Source organism: Corvus moneduloides, chromosome 8 (genome assembly GCF_009650955.1).
Source record: "Corvus moneduloides isolate bCorMon1 chromosome 8, bCorMon1.pri, whole genome shotgun sequence".
Taxonomy (NCBI): domain Eukaryota; kingdom Metazoa; phylum Chordata; class Aves; order Passeriformes; family Corvidae; genus Corvus; species Corvus moneduloides.
This window is the reverse complement of record NC_045483.1, coordinates 24330372-24344307: the sequence shown is the minus strand read 5'-3', so window position 1 is coordinate 24344307 and position 13936 is coordinate 24330372. Positions and strand designations below refer to the sequence as shown.

At 41.2% G+C, this 13936-nt stretch overlaps 1 protein-coding gene across 7 annotated transcripts in view; it reads right to left on the bottom strand.

The window, feature by feature from the left end:
- ZMIZ1 (zinc finger MIZ-type containing 1) overlaps window positions 1-13936 on the bottom strand; it is a 293828-nt gene that overhangs the window by 214555 nt on the left and 65337 nt on the right. For 6 of the 7 annotated variants that reach the window (XM_032115721.1, XM_032115720.1, XM_032115726.1 and 3 more), the window contains exon 2: window positions 8635-8717. The exons of the other annotated variant lie outside the window; for it this stretch is intronic. The gene's annotated coding sequence lies outside the window, so the exon portion shown is untranslated. The remainder of the gene's footprint in view (window positions 1-8634; window positions 8718-13936) is intronic. 7 annotated transcript variants of the gene reach the window in all.

Genomic DNA, 13936 nt, shown 5'->3' with positions numbered 1-13936 from the left:
CACAGGAATGCCCCTGCCTCTTCTTAAGGTTAGTGTTAGGGATCTGCTCTGGAAACACCCACCTTGGAGCTCAGAACTTTCCACCATTCTGGACACCTGCTGACACCTGCTACAAAAGCCAAATACTTGTGTTTATACTTATCTATCAATTGCTCTGATTCATATAGAAAAAAACCCAACCCCCAGTACAGTGCTCTCTCACCAGCCATTTGAGCCATCTTTGAGTATCTTTTGCTCCCCCCCTTCCCTTCCCCTCTCAGTGTTTGTTGACCCTGCAAGTGGTGCACAGGTGATACAGTGGGCTGAGACAGAGGAGGAACACTGGTGACCAACGTGTCATTTATTTTTTTAAAACCCCTAATCTACATATTTGGAGGGGCAAAGAAACAGAGATTATACAATTCACCCTTGACATTCTGCCAGATAACTTCAATCCTGTAAAATGCCCCCTAATGACCTGAATATAATACCATGGTGTTACAGTGTCACTTAAATACTGCAGGGTTCTTCCTCTGGCAGTGCAGTCTGCAGATTTACTATGTAATGCACGGGATTATAATGCCACTAAAATATTACTTAGTGCTGCTGAAATTTCAAATTAATTCTGGGAGCTAAATCATTATTCAACTCTGCCTTTGCCTGGTTGTTTTAATAACAGTGATTTTAGAACTAGAAGGTTGTTACTGTCTCTTCAAGGCTTGCTCAAAAGGAGAAGTAGCCTCTAAACTGTCAAGCAAGTTAATGCAGTGATGCATGGATGTTTGTGACTAAACAAATAATTTGAGAAAAATGGGCTCAAATATTAAGAGAGCTCATAGCAATGTGGCTGATGGATCATTATATTATTTCACAATAAATTAAGAGACTAGGCCAGTTTTCTCTATATTTATGTACATGCACACTCCTATGTTCCCATCTACCACCACCCTCCTCCACAGAAAGAAGATTTCATAATAACTGAGGGGACATATTCTTGATGAAGTAAATGACATAACTGCTGGTAACTGATGAATCCAATCTTTGCCAGTTGAGGATGTGGCTTTCAAGTCATTCTGAACTCTAGTTATTCAAACCTAAATAAACAAACTTGAACTTTTTACAGCTCTGAGTTTCCTCTTCCTGAATAATTCCTGTTACTAGTGAGTATCCTGTACTTTTAGTTAACTACAGCACTTCAACACTAAGATGGGCCAATCCTTGACACTGCATTAAAGCCAGCGTACACAATAACTTGCTAACATATGAAGTAAGGGAAGACAAAAAACAGTGGATGGGCTGATCATAAAAGCAAGTTTCCATCCTCTGAACGTTTGCCCATTTTTAACACTGTGTTTAGATTACCTTCTGTTCCTCAGTTAAAATACCAGGCTGCTCACTTCTACAATGGGGTTTCTTAAATCTGGGAAGTGTTCCCAAGATATATTAAAAAAAAAACCTCAAACCAAAACCCCCACAAAAACAGTGGTAAATGAGGAACAAGACAGAGCCAAACACACAGGCTGAAAACAACTTGTGGCAGTGAGTCTAAATTAGGAATAATCAAACTTTCTCCTTATTAAAACTGTTACCTACTTCCTCATTCATTAATATTGTCCTTGTTTACACTTGCAGCCAGGCCAAAGATTTTCCCCTCCCTCCAAATATAATTTCCTGCTATTGACAGACACATTCAAGTGCTGGATGTGTGTATGTCTACATGGCATACTGCAGGCAGAGGCGAGCCTTCTTGGCCACCATCCAAGCCAGCTGTAAATGAGCCAGCTCCAAACTGGAAGCTGTGTAAGCACAATTAGCACAGCAGTAAGCCTGATCTAACACATCCTGCCAAGAGACCGAGCTTATTAGCTCGAGCTCAACACAATGCGAACGATGGATATGGGGCTTCTGCTTTGGCTCCACACAGAATGTGGGCAGCTGAAGACAAGCACATCAAGCTCATATCTGCCCAGGAGACATGGTGTAAGTACATCTTCTCTTGGGGAATGCCCTCTTCTGCAAGCACTGTTCTTTCCCCTCCACATAAACTCCCAAAATGTTCTGACTGCAAACCAGCAGGACCTCAGCACCGTGAGCAGATAGAGCGAACAGGGTGCAAACTTCTGAGGCACTATAAGAAAAAAGGTACCAGGCAGGTGTTTCGGCACCAGGCACCAAAAAGGCCAAAGGTGTGAGGGAAAGGCAGAGCAAAGTACTGCAAGACTCTACAAACTGATAAAGAGCACTCCATCTCTGGCTTCTATCAGGTCCAGAGCAATAATGACCAAAAACCATTATCGTACTGTAGCTGTTAAATGGATTCAGCACAGGTGGGCATCTGTCTCACCAACAAACAAAGAATTCACTCTTTCTGGTAGACATCTGAACAGTCTAAAAGAGGAATATACTCAGAGAAGGAAATCTGTTATCGAACTGGGACCCAGAGAAACCAATGTTCCCCTGGTGCCATAGTTTTTATTAAAGGAGCAGTGATAGTCTAGTGATTGGCAATAGTAGTATGAGAAAATTATGAATTCAGAGCAAAATGAGACAAAAATCAAAGGGTAGCAATGAAAATCATCAGGGAAAAAAAAAAAAAGCATATTTTAAGAAGACCACCTGAAGAGACTGGGAATGTTTACATTTAAAAGGACAGTAATAAAATGGTCATTGCTAAACTATATTTAGCAGAAACCAACCTATACAAGTTAGTGAGCTTCTGCCCACCCAGTAAGAGCACACATGGGCAAGAGGAAATTCCACTGAAGTGCCCCAATCAAAAGTCAACAAAGAAAACACCTTATTCAACACATAACTATTTTGTTGCATTCTCTGTCAACAGACTGTTCCTGTAGCAAACACTTAGTATCTTTGGAAGGTGGTGTTCATACCTGTTCTCTTTTCCTCCCACTCTACAGTAAAGGGGTATTTTTAGCTTTCAGTTTGAGCTTTCTGATGTATGGGACAGGTATAAGCAAGAGAGAGAAGGGACCCCACAAGGTGTGGCAGACACACTCCTCCACACATGCAGATTCTGCAGATTAACTAGGTTTATTTTGACTTCTGAGATTTTTAGATTACATTGTGTATATAGAGGTTTTCCATGATTTGCTAGCTGAAAGTATTTTCTTTGAAAGGCCTTAGTTTGATCTGTGGTGTAGACTACAAATTCTCAGCAGAGTACAAGCAGTTTATATATTTTGTCCCTGTCCCTTGCCTGATCATCAGTTTGGGCTATAAACCTGCTGGCATTTCACACAGAATTTCTCACACTCTGGTAACACAGATTTCAGTCATGTATATCTTTATGATTCAAGGCAGCATTTGAATCACTGATACGTGCTTCAAAGGAGTACTTTTCTTCCCTTTCCCCTATCCTTTCATAAACTTCTAAAAACATGACCAAATCAAACCCAATTAATCACACCAGGTTAAGAGACAGAGACAAAAGAAAACCTGAGAGCTGAGATTACACTTGCACTGTTCTTTTGTCTTGAGAAGAAAATAATTTTCTCTCTCTTTTTCCACTGGAAGGCCTGAAAAAGAAAGTTATGCTGTCAGAAATATCAAGGCCTAATAAAATGTGTGGAAAACCAGTTATACCTTGAACTTACTAACTTCAAGAAGGTGAAATAGAGAAATGTAGTTAAATGCTATTCAGTATGAAACATTTAAAAATACACCACAGTAAGATTATTGCAGGTTAATTTAACCTTATTTAGATTTTTCAGTCATTTAAAAAGACACATATAGTCATCAACCATTGTTCAGACAGTGACAACTGTTCTGAAACAGGATCTCAATTTACACATACATCTAATATATCCAAAATATACAGTATACATATATGCAAGATATAAAAGCCCAATAATCATTCAGTCCCTTTACTTACACATGCCTTCAGTGAAAAGACAAAAATTCTTGGCTTATAAATCTGCTGATCTAAAATACTCTATAAAAACGCATTTCCAATAGTCAGAAGAAAACACTGAGGAGATAAACATGATTAAGGGAAAAAGGGAGGGTAGAGAAGCAAAATATTTGCCAGTTAGCTCTGAATACTTTTGTATTGAACAAAAATAAATATTCAATCTGCATATTATTTCTTTTGGAAATACTTCTTTGCAGAGAGGAATGCAAGTTAGCATCCTTTATAAGGCCATAAGAATCTTGTACATATCACCATAAAGTAGGTCTAGTACAGGATACAGCAATCTCCCATGCAGTGACATGATAAACAGAATCCTTGAATACTGATTTTATTTGGTCTCCCTTCAAAGCAATACTTACTTAAAAAAAAAAAGAAAAAGAAAAGAATCAGAAGCCATCTGCCAAAGGAAGAACCTCAGACTAAAAGACCTGTCTACACTCACTATGTGTATATTGCTTTTTGTTTAGACAAAGTAAAACCAGGGTAGATTGCAATGTGTCTGCAGAAGGTTCTTCTATTTTTAACTTACACTGTCCTGCCAGTATCAATTCAGGCAGATAGAAAATCCTTCATTAAAAATATAATTTACTTTGGTTGCTTTTCACTATGCTGAAGTGACATCTTTCCCAACCACTGTCAAAGCCCATTAGGAACACAGAGCTTTTGAGAACAAGTTTCAACCATGACTCCTGTTGCCCTGCCTAAACAAAAGTTTCCTTGGGAAGGCTTGGGAATCCTTAGATGGGAAGGGGCAAAGCCAAACGTCATGACAAGTACTATTCAGATACACATAGTATCATCACAAAATTATAAAAAAATCTTTGCACTGTCTCATAAAGGCACAAAGTGACAAACCAGTGAAATATCCTAAGGAATGACACAAAACTTTGGAACATGTCCAAAAAAAAAGAAAGCTCTTGTACACTATTTTTGCTACCTAAATAGGTGGAATTTTTCACCTGAAACTTGGGGGGGGGTGCTACAGCATTTAATAAAAAGTACAACACTGAAGACAACTCAAGCACGAAGTCCTTTTACTCAGCTGCACATATTTCTGTGCGTCCACCTGGAAAAAGCCCCACATATACAAGCAGATAAGCTCAAATTAAAACACAGTTTGCCTTTGGAGTCATGGCATACTTTTACAAAAGATGACTTTTAAATAGCAGAACATTTATATTCAAGCCAATCTCTGAAACTATGTTTTTCCCTACATGTTACAGTCCAAGAGTTTCAGAACAACTTCTTAGCTTCATCCCATTCCCTTCTCAATCAACTGCTCTAGCTAGAGACCAGAAGAGGAGGAGTCAGACAATGTGACAATCTGTGGCAATCAGACATCACAAAATTTATCGAAACAAAACGTAAGACGTACTCAAACTAAATGATTCTACACTTCATACATTTCCACACTAGGAGAATATAATTCAATAATTAGTCACTCTTCAAGAGAGAATTCAGAAAGTTCAGTAGGGGACAGGAGAAAGGAGTGAAGAAGCCCTACCAATGTGCAGAATCCAAGCCCTTGCTCAATTCCAGATCTACCCATGCTCCTTCCCAGAGTGCCAGTTTGGGGCCTGAAGTTGGGAAAAAAGCAACTCTTCTGTTTCATACTTAAAAGAGAAGCTCGAACTATGCTGCCTTTTTGTAACTTCTGATGCAATAAATAGTCTGATTCAGCAACAAGCCTGTCTTGATATGGTTATACACCACCCACTGACTATGTCCTGAGCAGCCTCATGGAATACACAGGCTCATTGCTAGGGGATTTTTCACAAGGGCAATCTGGAACAAGCAGTTCTTATCTCAGGCTGCTGCTTACCAGCTCCTGTTGCACTGCCTTCTCCCCACCCCTCCTGGTAGTGTCAGGACAGCTTCATGATGCTGTGTAGAGAATGGACTTGGTTAAGCTAAAAATAGTCCATTCATCCTCCCTCTCCCTCCTCATTTTTGCCAGGTTATTTTTAAAACAGATCAGTTCTCTGCCCTTGTTCAACAGGCAGCTTGGCTGGAAGGGGAAGGGAGAAGGAGAAGATGCAGCTCTGTCAGCCCAGGGTGTAAGAGCGACTGCAGGGTCCCTTCAGCCCACCTTGCCAGACATAACATATCCATGGCATTACAGACACACAGAGGTCCTCATAATCCCAGTTTAGCTGGTGTTTGTGAAGTCTGAAAAGGAGCACATACTATTCCTACAGTCAGAAGGAAGAGGTTTGCATAATCCTATCCCTCATATCCCAGGAGCCAGAACTAATTTCTGTGCTTTTCTGATTTGACTTGGGGATTCTACGCCACCACAGCAGGACTTAGGAAACGGCTCTTCACTGTAACCTTGTCTGAGTGCTCATCTTTTGTTTGCATTACTCTGCCTTGCAAGATGACAGCTATCAAGTCAGATTACTGAATGTCACTCACAGTGACACATGCCAAAAGTAAACCATTAAGACCGTCTAAATAAGAGTTAGGCTTAATATGCAGGTTGCCAGGTATTACACCTACTAAGAAATAATTCTAGACAAATTCAGCAATTAAAAATTATTAAATATTTTAACTTAGTTCTTAAAATTCACTGGACAAATCAAATAAAAACTCTTCTGAATTCCTAAAAGAACCCTACATTTAAAGTGTAATGAATTTAGGCTGCCAGAAAAAAGAAGAAGGGTTGGGGGAGAAAAATAGAGCAATTTTTTTAAAATCCTCCTAATCCCCACTGTTTTTTCTGTGTGTTTATGAAGCCTCCGGAAATACCATGGCAAACATTCCAGCTCTACAGCAGTGAGGCCACATGACCCCAAGGCACAGCAAGGAAATTCTTTCCCAAGTTTCCTTATGGTACAGAAAAGTGAATTTCATTTTATTTTTGAAAATGAAGATCCAAGTCTAGGGAAATCTCCAGGAAATTTTCAAGAGCACAGTTCTAAAAACAGAGTGTTTCTTAATGTGGTGGGGTTTGGTTTCGTGTTTCCTTTTGTTATTTATTTGCTGTATTTCTATGTCTGCACATAGTATTTTTTATTATCTAAGACCAGCATCTTAGACCTATATTCAGGGACCATTAAATACAGTACACCGTTTAAGGCACCTCTAAAAACTACTTGTAATGCTCTCTAAATCTTCTATCAGAGTTAAAATCAGTACTGCTGCATTTCTTAATATAGCCATGATCTTTTCCTGACAAAAATTATGGCACTTAAAACCTCTCCTCCTTCTCTCAGGATTATGTCAGCTACCAGTATTAATGAAAAGATTTATGCAAATGAGCTTTGGTAAACATTATGAAAAAAAAATACCCAAAATCTGAACCTGAATCACAACCCTGCATTTTTACAAACAATCATATGTACATACTTGGAAGTAACTCAAATGTAGGAGTATTGATGAATCATAATGTAACAGGTGAGTATCAGGTGAAATCTGTGGTTCTTTGAAAACAACATAGAAGAAAGCATCGGGAAGGAAAACAGTCCTGCACTAGAAATGCACAGCAAATGGCAGGCACTCACCACTAACTTGCTTTGTAACCATGTCAGAAATGCTTCTAATTATCAGAGGTAAAAGAGGGATGGCATTTCTGCTGGAAGCAAGTTTTACACTTTACTCTTTCCTCTCTCTTCTCTTTCAGCCTATAAATATTAGTCTTACACATTTTTCTCCCATACAGCTCTTGAAAAGGTTGAGTTTTTCAAGGCTGAGAGCAGACAGAAATGTTCATCAAGAAATGCCTTGAGGTCAACTGTCTGTAACTCATCAAAGTGCAGCACTGAAAATATGGATGAGGAGGATTATATGAGCATGGTAAAGCAGATTTTAAAAAACCCCAAAAAACTATGTTTTGATGATCAGTAGCATTTTTTCTTTTTGGAAATGGGTTCAGTTATGCATCCCCAGTGCATAACCCAGTGCATCACCCACAGTGATGGTCACAGGGTACCAACTCCCCCCCTAATTTCAGGTGCATTCAAAACTACAGATATATGAATGTGTCTTTAGTGCTACTTCCCAATATATGGAAATGCCACTGGGATATGACAAGGAGCAAAAATGGAGATGACCCACATAGCAGTTTAAGCAGAGGCAGCTGGTCTACAAGAAAATTATGATGTAGGCCAAATTCTTGAGAAGCAATGAACTACACTGAATACGGCAGAGATGAGCTTACCTATGGTTTACAAACTACTTAAAAATATCTAAAAGAAGCCGAAAAGCAAAGAAAAAGCAGCAACAGAAAAGGTCTGCAAAGATTTTTTTTTTTTCCTTAAGTGAGGGAGGAAGCAGAAACCCTGGAGTGCCCACTTTGTGCTTTTTTAAAAATTCTGTACAACAGCTGGACATAAGATATTGAACATGTTATTGAAACTACTGTTCTCTTCTACTCAGGGATTTCTGCTTAGTTTATTATAAATGCACATTTATTGGCAGCAAGTAGAACATATTATTGCTCTGTTTTATAGCTCGGATGGCTCACGCAAAGAGTAATTTGTTTGTATTCTGTATCAGGATCAATACCGTACCAGGGATAGCCCGAGGAATGTTTATGCTGGGGGCTTTGCTTGTGGGGTTTTGTTGTTGCAATCAATTGACCAAACAGGGCTGCTTCTTAAAACAACAAATAAACTATGATAGTGACCAGATCAGCCATTCAAGCATCAAACACAACACAGTGTCTGGAAAAAGAATGAAGGCCCACAAGTGTTTTTACAGCTTGATGATACACACAGCTTTCCTACCTGAATATTTCCCACCGGCCTTTCTTCCTCTCAGTAGCTGGGGACTGTTTCCTCAACGCCCTCACATAACAAGATCCATTTTCCTGCAATAAAAATACAGACATATCATGCCTCCATTCTCCTGCATAATACAGCAGCATCTGAATCAGCTCAGTGAAAAGACCTGAAATGAACTAAAAGTACTTAGGAGTCCAATGACCAAGCCAGAAGGGCCAGATCCGAGGCTGGGTTGGGGTTCCAGCCCAGCTCTTGCCACCCCCAAGCTTTTGAGACTCACTCAGCAGTTTAAGTAGTACAGGTTTTCATGCCTGTAATAATGAAATGAGGAAAAGATAATGAGAATTCTGCTGAGGTTTACATCAAAATTTCCTGAGCCAAATGGTAATTTTTTTCAGTTAAAGGTCATGGTGATGTCTTTTATTCTCTTTATAAAGGGTACTCACTGACTGTTGTGAGCTAAGTACCATTAAAAAAGATAAACCAACCCCCAAACACTGCTTAAGAAAATACACCAGAATACCTCAAAACCACCATCCTCTCTGTAGCAAAACAAAACAAGTTTATGGATTACACTGGCACAGCACTGCAACTTCTAGGAAATGTTTTTTTAATTAAAAAGAAAGATTGCAAAGGGAGATGGGGGAATGTTTACGGGCAGTCAGTATTTTGTTACATGCTGTTTCAGCAGGCAGACAAGGCATCCTTACAGCATTATGCTACCAGGCTCCAAAACTCAGCAAATATTGAGAAAAGTGACACAGTGACTACATTTTGCCTCTCTTTTGACTAACATCCAAGTAACTTCCATGCAAAAGAATTTTCTATTAAACATGAAAAAGCACATACTACCGGAATAAAAACCCAACAGAGCAAACCCCACACAATTTGCAACCAGTCCAGGTTCCTCCCCAAGGACCAGCTGTTGGAGCAGACACTTTCATAACAACTCAAATGATGCAAAAGTCACAGGTGACTTAAAAATGCAGAAGAAAAGCCTCAAGTTATTACAAAAAACTTGCAAGTTGCATTCAATGTTTGTGCTGCAGCCATATCTACCCTTTTCACTGATAATTCACAAAGAATAAAAACATGACTGAAAACCTTGTCAGAAACAGTCATCCCACCCCAACACATCCAGTGTCACCAAGGGACTGTCTGCTTCATGCAGGAACGCTGCTGGTCTTCTTGTCTCACAAAAGGCAATTTTAGAGAAGTCACACATTGACAAGCAATATGGGTGAATGACTGGCTTTTAAGGCCTCATTGAATTGTGAATGTTCTCACCCACAACGTATTTATTCTCGTCCAGAAGTTTTCCCCAGTGCTTTTCTTCTGCTTATTCAAGGCAGGAAAAACATGTTAATTGATTCAAACTTAGTATGTGTTACCATGACTTTCTCAGCTAATGTAGACTTTAATGAAGTTGCAATTAGTTATTTCAGTTTGTTTCTCCAAAGGAAAAATTTTTGTTCTGCCTGCCCCAAGATCTGGGTACCATTCTAGGTGTAACTGGATTGGACTTCCGTCAGATGAGGCTATAGCATTTACTTGGACACTTGAACTTTACCTCTCACTCCTCTCTCCTGGACTTTTGCTTCCAACACTGCATTTGTGCGGCTGTGTGGTTAGCTGGAATGGGGGAACTAATTTCCTTCAGCATGTTGTCTCATAAACAGCTGTGCCAACATAACACAGGGAGTGGGCACAGGATGGGAGTGATCAGCCATCATGGCAGAGGATAGGAACAGAGGCTGTTTAAACCAGCTTTAACTGCTCTGCTGCAGCACACTAACCCAAAGCTTTGCCCCCCTCCTCTGTGCTTTATTCTGCCCATATGTAAAACTGGCACCACAATTCCTACTTTGTTTTATAAAGCACATCTTAAAATAAAAGGGTAATCCACTAACATTTCTGTGAATTCACATTACCGACCACCCACCCCTCTTACAAACCAGGTCCAAGCTGATTCTAAGGACACTGGCATCCCCACCAGCATCTGCTCCCTGGTTTCCCTGCACAACCTGTTCAGGGGTTGTACAATGTCCCCCCCACCACTCCAGCCTGTTCTGTGCCCCCACACCAGCCCCAGCTCTGCCAGCACACTTCAAAGGGTCCTGATGGGAACTGCAATCAGCTTCCAAAAATAAAATTAGCTTCGTAAAGCCTGATCCCTTCTCTCATCCTGTTTCTAGAAAGATCCCCAAAACAGTCTCACTGGCAAAGTTCAGGGGTAGCAGGCTACACCTGAAAATGAGAATAGATGATAAGAAGAAGTGTCAGCTGGAAAGCCCTTCCACCTGGCTTGCCACAGCCACCCTTTCCAGGTGTGCTCTAAGCCTTACTGTGGTACAATAACTTGATGCCGCACAATTCCCTGCCTCTTCCACATTCCCACCTGGCTCACGGCCCCGCTGTGCGGCGGCTCGAGCGGACTCTGGGAAGCGCCAAGTCCTTTCTGCAAATACCCACCGCTGCCCGCTCAGGGAGCTGTGGGGTGGGAATGGGGGAAGGAGGGGAACAGCAGCGCTCCAGTCCAGCCGGGAGGGCTTCCTGCTCTTCCAGATCCAGCAGAGGGAGCACAAAAACGCACGGTTTTTTTGGCCTAAAGCGCTTTTGGCTACGAACCGCTCGATGCTCGCAATGCCGGACACTCTGTGTTAGGCTACTCCTACAGTAACGTGTATGTGGTACATTACGAGTGCACCACGGGCAAAACTCTTGCTCCGAGTAGATCACACCATAAAAATCAACACTGTCGACCAGGACCGGCCAGGAAGGCTGCAGGAGCTGAGGGGGGAGGAAGGAGAGGCTACGCAGCAGGGCTGCCAACTCCAGCGATTTTATCGTCTCCCCTGCAGCACTAGGAATTTTTCCTAAAGCCAGCTCTGCAAAGTCTCATCATCACATAAAAATTTCAGCTTTCAGATCCTTGCTTGTTTTTTTGGTGTTGTTTTTTTTTTTGTTTGTTTTGTTTTTTTAAGGGATATATTTATCTCTAGGCTTCCAAAGTTCAAAACTAAAGGCATAAAAATAAACCCCAAAGATTTTAAAAACAGGAGAAGCAATACAAGAATCCCCCAGATCTGTTGTCTGTACATCACGGGCAAAAGAATCTCAACTCTGGGAATTTCACATAATTTCACTTAATTTATTGCCAATTAACACACTGTTAATTACTGTTTCAGAAATTGAGGAGGAAAAACAAAGGAGACTAAGCAGTTCAGCAACTACTGAGGGGAAGTCTCTTCCTGCACCTTCCCAAGGGTCAGCTTCACTCAACCACCTTTTCTCCCCCCACCTATCCCAGCCTAACTTGCCTGGTTTGTGCCATGCCTTACCCTCAGCCCAGCCCATGCTTGTGGTGAGGCGAGAGGCAGCGCAGGCGGCCGCGGGGTGTGTGTGCAAAGCCTTCTCTGTCTGCTCCTCCTCACTTCTCATTTGTCCTTAGGCTGCTCCTTCGCTCCATTTCCCCTGGGCAAGGCTGGACTCCTCCTCCCCAGGTCCCGGTCTCCCCCAAGGATGCCCTCGCTTTGGCCTCGGCTGGCCACAGCTCTCAAGGGTGACCCTCAACCCTCACTGCACTCTGGGGCAGACACGATCCCTCGGGGGCACTGCTGAAGGGCAGCCCAGGTGATGCCCCCCACCCATGCATCCCCTGCTACCAAACCCACCAATTTTGGCCCAATATACTACACAGTTTCAACATTTTTTCTTTTAACATGGTGCCGTTTCTTAGTGATTTTGCCAAAATTAATGGAAAAGGTATGTGTGTGTGTGTGTATATATATATATATATATATATATATAAAGGAAACACCCAGAGCAAACTGTGCATTACAAGTCTTAAAATTAAAGCATATAAAAATACTGCAAGGGGGAACTGGAGGAAATCCAATAGGGAAGTAACAAAGAGTTCATCTTTAAACCTCCTAATCTCAGCTGTATCACTACAATGGACTTGGGTCAAGCACAAAGAAGTTTCCTTGCTTTCTCATCACATCCTGGTCTTACCTGGTGGTTGCCAGATTTTAGAGACAAGTTTATTACAGATCTCTCTGGACTATCACAGTCCTGGAATCCTGCTTCTTGTCCTCAGCCTTACCCTCTGAGGAAAGCAAGAGGGACACCAGGGACACTGTCTACACCTCAGCATTCAGCCTATGCTGGACTTAAATAACTGTAAATAAATCAATTTCTAAAGGTAACCAAGAGTAAATCCTTCAGTTTCCATACACAAAATACCACTTGGACTCTACATACACAAACAAAAATGTAGAGATAGCAAACAGAAAACACCCAAACAGAAATTCTTGAAAAACAAAAATACTGGTAAGATAGACAGTTAATGTATATTGTACAATCTTACTATTGAAATGCATAAGGCAGGTGCATTTTAGGGTATTTTCCTACTTTCACAAATTATTTCAAAGTTCCAGCATTATTCTCCTTGAACTGCAGAACATGTTCAAACTCAAAATTCCTATAAAACCACAGCATGTCAGCAATCCCAACTTCTCATTTATCCGCAGCTGTAACTGGGTCATAAGTGAAGAACACGAAGTGCTGCTCTTCCTAAATAAGCTTACTGGTCAGCTATGCGAAAACATTAACAAACTTCTACAGAGAGTTTAACTATTATATGCAGTCCTTATTAGGTATCGTAGCCCTCTATCAGGACTTTTTAGAAACTTAGGCTTTCTTGAAATTTTAAAGCAACTCAGAATCAACAGTGAGTGTATGTCTGACAAGCATCAGATGCCATCCTCATTGACAAACAGCTGGCTAGTTTAATAAGAGAAAAGCAAAAAAATGTTGTTAAAGTAAGCAATGCAAAATAGGTGAGGGTTTTGGAGAGGAAAAATAGAGAGACAGAGAGAGACTAATGTCAGTGCAAGTTGGTGTGTTCCTTCCTGGGCAGAGACAGAATGCAGGATGAAAGTAAAGCTGGGAAGATCTGTGCAGAGGGAAGCAGGACTGCAGCTTCCAACAACTATCAACTTTGCCTCCACCTAGACTTGGCCCTCAATAATCCCTACTAAAACAAAAACAAAAAACCACACAAACGCATCACACCAAAATGCAGCAGCCACATGGCTGTAAAATACAGAGATTTATCTGATGGAACAGACAGGATGCACACTCCTTCCAAACACAAGCAGCAGAAAGCCACAGAAAGTGGCCACGCTGCACTGGAACTTGCCATGTGCCTCACCTGGCAGCACCTAACACATCCTCCTCCCTGCCCCACAGGCAAGCCCTGGAGTCAGCCTCCTGCCTTCATCCCAGCAGGGCTCCCCGTGCC